Source organism: Epinephelus fuscoguttatus, linkage group LG13, assembly GCF_011397635.1.
Source record: "Epinephelus fuscoguttatus linkage group LG13, E.fuscoguttatus.final_Chr_v1".
Taxonomy (NCBI): Eukaryota; Metazoa; Chordata; class Actinopteri; order Perciformes; family Serranidae; genus Epinephelus; species Epinephelus fuscoguttatus.
The window spans coordinates 9,196,535-9,202,537 of NC_064764.1; the positions used below are offsets into that span (position 1 = coordinate 9,196,535).

The following is a 6,003-nucleotide window of genomic DNA, read 5'->3' on the forward strand; positions in this document are numbered from 1 at the left end:
ATAATGCTGATGAGCATGGCAGCAGAGGCTTCTGAAGCTCACTAATTAACACATTATATCTTGTTTGTTTGCCAGCTGGTCGTCTGGCAACTTCACGGTGGAAAGACTCCTGGAAGCCATGAAATGGTCCCACACAAAACTCTATAAAACTACAGTTCATAACAGTCACTTTTGTTAAGTATAAAAATGAATTAAAGCTGCAAGCAGCAATGAACAGGCCCTCGCGCCTCCGCGCAGCTCCTGGGTGCTGGCAGGACACCGACTTATGTAGCTGTCCGTCTCTGTAAAAGTATGACCCTGCACGCTGTAGTAAGATGGTATATCCTTCAGCGAGTGTGGAAGAATGCGTTGGAATGACCTATTACACAGTTCATACTACTTCCTGTGCCCAGTATGTGGCACTGGAGAACACACTAATTAAATGTCATGTTGCTGTAAATCAATTGTTGACCACACCGTGTAAATTTCATGTAAACTAATAGATAAATGTCTGAAGAGACGTACTTCCTGTTCCCCAAATTGGCACAATCACCATGACACCTTATGTGCATGTAATTGGCTTTGGGCCTGGACCTTTTTAAACATGTGAAGTTTGGTGCAGACTGAACAAGGTACTGGGAAGCTTGATCAACCTCCTGTTTGGTGGTGACAAATGGAAATTTGACAGCTTGCCAGGGTCACATGGTTTCCCAAAAACTCAAGCTTTAAGCAACTTTTAAATGTCCAATGTCTTAAGATGGTACAGACAAAATTTGAAGTCATTCGGATCTAATCTGTAGGGGTTTGTTGATGTACAACTCTTGGAAATGAGTTGCACATTGCACATAAAATTCAAAATGGCTGATTTCCTGTTGTATTTAGAGCATGGCTCCTTGGGATGTTATATGTGCCTACCAAGTTTCGTACATGTAGGTCAAAACAGCTTCTGGGGGGCTGCTTTGTAGAATTCTTGTCTGGTTCCGTGTTCACGATGACCCTCTGCAGCGGTGCTGGGAGCCATAATCCTGCCCACACTGTGCGTACATGTTTTTTCCCCCAATGATTTATTATCCTAGCTTGAAAATAAAGTTGTGACAAAAGCAGCAGATTGTGTCGTTAGATTCTTTGTTACTGGTGAATGTGCCTGAGATGCATTTTTGGCAGTTTCCACTTACTATGACTCAAATACATTTGGATGCCAATGATTGGTGCACATGTCACAGGCCGGAGGTCAGTGTATGATAAATATTTCTGGCACTCAATTGTGATGCTAGCAATATTGTGTCACTTGTCTTGTGTGTTCGCAATTAAAAGTAGTTAGAAATGAGTGAATGAAAACAACTGAGCATTTTTCAGGCTTTTAAAAATAAGAAAGCAAACAAGCCTCAGCAGTGAAGAGTGTCTGTAGATGATTGCGTAAAGTTTTTAAAGTACTCTGTGAAAAGATAGAAAACATCAAATCATCAATTACTCCCACTAGCTTACTTCCTCTGTTACCACAGCCTTCACTCTCCATCACAGTGTTGGATGAGTTTACCCCATTAACCATAAGGATTTAGTTAACATAGATTCCAATACTAACCTCAGTATCTGTAAAATGGATGGTTGGATTTTCTGCCTTCCAAGTTTTTCAAAGAGGTTTTTGAAGTCATCGCCCCATGGCTTCTAAAAATTGTGAATGAATCTCTTCTGTCTGGCCAGGTCCCGGATTACTTCAAACAAGCCTGTTTCCAGCCTCTCCTTAAGAAACGTGGTTTAGCTGCCATACTTCCCAGTAATAACTGTCCTACATCCAAATTACTGCTGATCTCAAAAATTGTTGAAAAGGTGGTTGCTCAGTAACTTGGTTATAATTATGCCAAGTGCTCTACGTTTCAAGCAGTCCATTCCAGCGGTCCACTCCAGCACTTCTATCAGTCTACCAGCATGTAGAGGCATGTCTCAAAACAACCAAATCAAAAAAAACTTGACAAATTCAAAAGTCAGGAGAAGCAGTGGTTGTCATCGATGAAAAACAACATCAAGTCTCACATTGTTGATGATGCTGCCATTCTGGTATGTACTACAGTTTATAGTTCACCATTCACCAAAGGTGCTAAAATTTTGTTTTATTACTTTGACATAGGCTAATAAATGAACTTGTATTGCCTCGTATCCACAGTATCCAAAGCTACAGTTTTGTGTATTTTTCTTATTGATCTCTCTACCTCTCAAGAATTCTTTTTCAGCTTGAAAAGTTGCAAGGCCTTGACTTAACCTCTTGCACTCCATCCCCATTTTGTAGCTAAAACGCCTAAAATGACATACCGAAATTTAAATGACTGTAGCCTCTGAACCGCTCTGACTACATGCATGCATGTTTCTTGCCAGAAAGAAAACTCTCTGAAGTTTCTTGTGAAAGTGTTAGAAACACTCTAGGTGATACAGAGACAGAGTAATGGGCCTCTGAAGTCAGTAAAAAATTGAAGATTTTGCCTAAAATAAAAAATGTGTTTCAGGATGAATAACTGTCTGTGGCTTCATCTGAGCAGGTAAATGACAGTGTGGGGCTGTAGGCACACTATTAATGAACATTTGTTTCAAATTTGAAGAAGACTGCTCAAAATATGACCATTCTACAGTGTTTTATCCATAAAAAGATCCAGACGGAGCTCCAAATGACAAGTCGGTCACTCGGCTTCAAAACAGTACTATCAGTGATCAAACAACACTCAGCCAGCTTCAAACATCATACCTTATTGAAATCAGGTGTGATTATAATAGCTGATGTTGTTTATGACAGAAACACCATAAAATATCACCAAATAAAGCCATATGAAACGTGAAAGTTGTGATCCCACTTTTTAGGCGGTATATTTCAGCCAAAAATAGTGGTACGAGTGAGACTCTTACCTTTCATAAACCAGCTACGTGCCCGCTAACAGATCCGCATGAGATCGCGAATAATCCTTTAACTTTTCCCCTCGAAAAACAGCATGACATGACTTGTCACCACTCGTCGCAATTTTGGACTTCGTGTGTTTAGGCTGCTCTGGTGCGAAATCCGTAAGGAATAAAAGAATAAACGATACCGGATCAAAGAGCATGGATACCAAGAGGCGAAGCTCCGTTGATTTCTTGCCAACAGCCACTAGGGGCGCTGCCGCCATTTTGTACTGTTGAGCTTGGACTGTTGCCCAGACAACATGCAAGATGTCAAGGAGAGAGGAGAAAAAAAGTAAAAGAAAACAGTGTAGTGCAATTAACTGCAACAACTATCAGTGGAACACCCCGCACCTGGCCTGGATCCCGACAGGTAAGAACTCCTGAGGTGTAAGTTTTAAAGTGTTTTAATATCAATTTAATATGCCAGTTTTGTTATATATATATATATATATATATATATATGTATACACACACACATATATATTGTAAAGCCCCTGCTGCTCTGGCTGTAGCCTAGCCTAGTTTCTACTGCTAGTATTAACCTAGTATTAATATTTAATTAAGTAATTAATAAATAATTATTATTAGTAGTATTAACTGCTAGTATTATTTATTAATTAATTATTTTTATACAGTCTATGTTCCAGAGACAGTCATCAGTGGGGGCCCGTGGAGCGGCAGGGTGAAGCTCTGCTCCTGGCTGGAGGAGGAGCTGCTGCTGCTGTTGGGCACGGAGCTCTCTGCCTCCCGCCAGAGCTCCGACTGCAGATTGAATGTGGCAACAAAGCCAGATCTGTCTCTGTCTGTGCTGCCATCTGATATCGAGCTATCAGTATTAAATTGAGACTGTTTCATAACTAATTAAAAACGCCTTGTAGTTGCGTTAAATAGCAACCCTTTTCTGTGTTATGGTACAGCTGGTGTTCACACCTGATGTGTACCATACCAGAGTATACATGAACCAAACTGGAGACCACTTTTTAAGTATACCCTAGCACTGCCCATAATCCAGGCCTGGATCCTTGATGTGAATAGAAAGTCCCCTAAAGCTCATTCGGGTTTAAAAAAGGAATTCATTGTCTACAGAGCAGCTCCAGACTTTTTACTTGATGACATCACAAGTTTGAGATTTACTTCTCTGGTTTCTGGCTTTGAGAGAGAGTAACTCATGTTCACAAATATTGATTAATAAAAAAATTACAAAAGCCATGGAAATAAAATATTGTAATTTTTAGTTTAGGTGGTGTTCCCCTTTAAGTAGGATTAGGTAATTAATGGGTTTAATAAGCAATATAATTCTGATATGGTATGACAGTATTGGCAATATTGTTAAAGGTTCTGTTAAGTCAGCTGATAAAGATTACATATAAATATCTCTGCATCTTCAATATATTTAACTGCAGCCTATACCACCAATTTGTTTATGTTTGAATGGTCTACATAAGTATGTACAGAACTTTATTTTAAGGACACTAGGACAAATATATTATCTTCAAATACAGTGCTTTATTTTTTAAACAAAATACATAAGCTCAAAACATAGTATAAATTGAAAATATTTCATAAAAACATAAAGTCTGTTTTTTTGAAATGCTTCATATCTTCTTTTCTATTGGTCCCGTAACAAAAATAGTCCGCCACCTTTTACTTCATTGAGGTCACTGTTCATCTTCCTCACTATCTGATTCCTCTCCAAATGCCTCCTTGTTTCCCGTTAGAGAGCACTTCAGAATAGCTGCCTGAACCTGTTGCTTTTCTTCTACAAATGAAAAAAAGAGAGAAGGAGCCAGTCAGTGTCAAAGTTATTTGTCTTTGTTCATCATGTAATCAATGTTTTGTATTCAATAAATGGTCTCAGTAAACTACAGACTGCAATACAAAATTCAAAATGATCTTAAGTGAAATGTTTCAATATATCCTGTAAGATTCAAGAAGATTCATGTTCAACTCTGGCAAACCTTCCAAGTTATTACAGGGATTTTATTACAGGTGAGTTAAATCACAAACAGGTAAATCAATTAATGGATCACTACTACCTGTAATTGCAGAGTTCAGGGTCATAAACTATTACACAGCAGTCCATTGAATCCCTTACCTTCGTTTTTGCAGTTAGGGAGCATTCGATGTAGCTGCTAGGTGTTGTATCGAATCAAAAACTTCTGACGTGTTCTAATTGTTCCTGAAAAATATACCTCTAATTAGTGTTCAACTGAGATTGTTTAAGATATATGATTTATTATGAATTGTGTGATGCCGTTGCTGTTCTCACCTCCCACATGCAAACAGTTCAGAAAGCATGGGATTATGTGCCCATGAGTTTCAATACAGGTAATGAAAGGCAATGCAGACCAGAGGAGTTTGTAACACCTTTTGGGAATACTGGAGTACTATTCCAGTATAAGCATTCAGATATTTCACTAGAAAGGAAAAAAAAACATCAGATAACACAGAGAGCTCAGTCAAGACTATAATATTCTGAAAGAACTATATGATAAGAAATTAAATGCAGGACTTTTATTTGTTATGGAGTATTTGCTACTACCACTGCTTACCAGAGCAGCATTACTGCTTAACAAAAGGCATATTAGCTTTATGTATCTAAAAAATCTATAAAAAAAAAAAAAAAAAAAAACGTTGCAGAGGATGCTGTAGTAGAAAATAAAGTTTTGCCTTTTGGTTGATTCGAAAAAAATGTTGATTAGCAAAACGGGGGATAGAAACCATTATGTTCGAACTGACGTAGCGCACCTCTCTCCATGGTGATATCCACACTCCGGGTTGGGAAGGCGGTAATGCATTTACAAGCTGGTTGCCAGCCGCCACAAAAACGTAGAAGAAGAAGAATCCAAGACTTGTTTTGTTTCTGGTTCTGCGGAAAACTCAGGTGAGTTCGTAGTTTTCACCAAAGTCTGTACATTTAATGGAAACACACAGGATTCGTATTTCTTTTAATGCGCATTTTCCAATGATTCGAATCACTTTTGGATGGAAACCTAGCTACTGTCTTTTTTTTTTCTAGATCATCTCAGTTTTCTTTATTTTCCGTGTTTCTTCACTTTAACAGAGACAAGCCTGAAAGTGGATTAAAACCTTTATTTA

The 6,003-nt window shown here is 38.4% G+C and overlaps 1 pseudogene; it reads right to left on the reverse strand.

The window, feature by feature from the left end:
• Positions 1-4,525: 4,525 nt before the first annotated feature.
• On the reverse strand, positions 4,526-6,003 carry LOC125899833 (ribonuclease P/MRP protein subunit POP5-like; annotated as a pseudogene).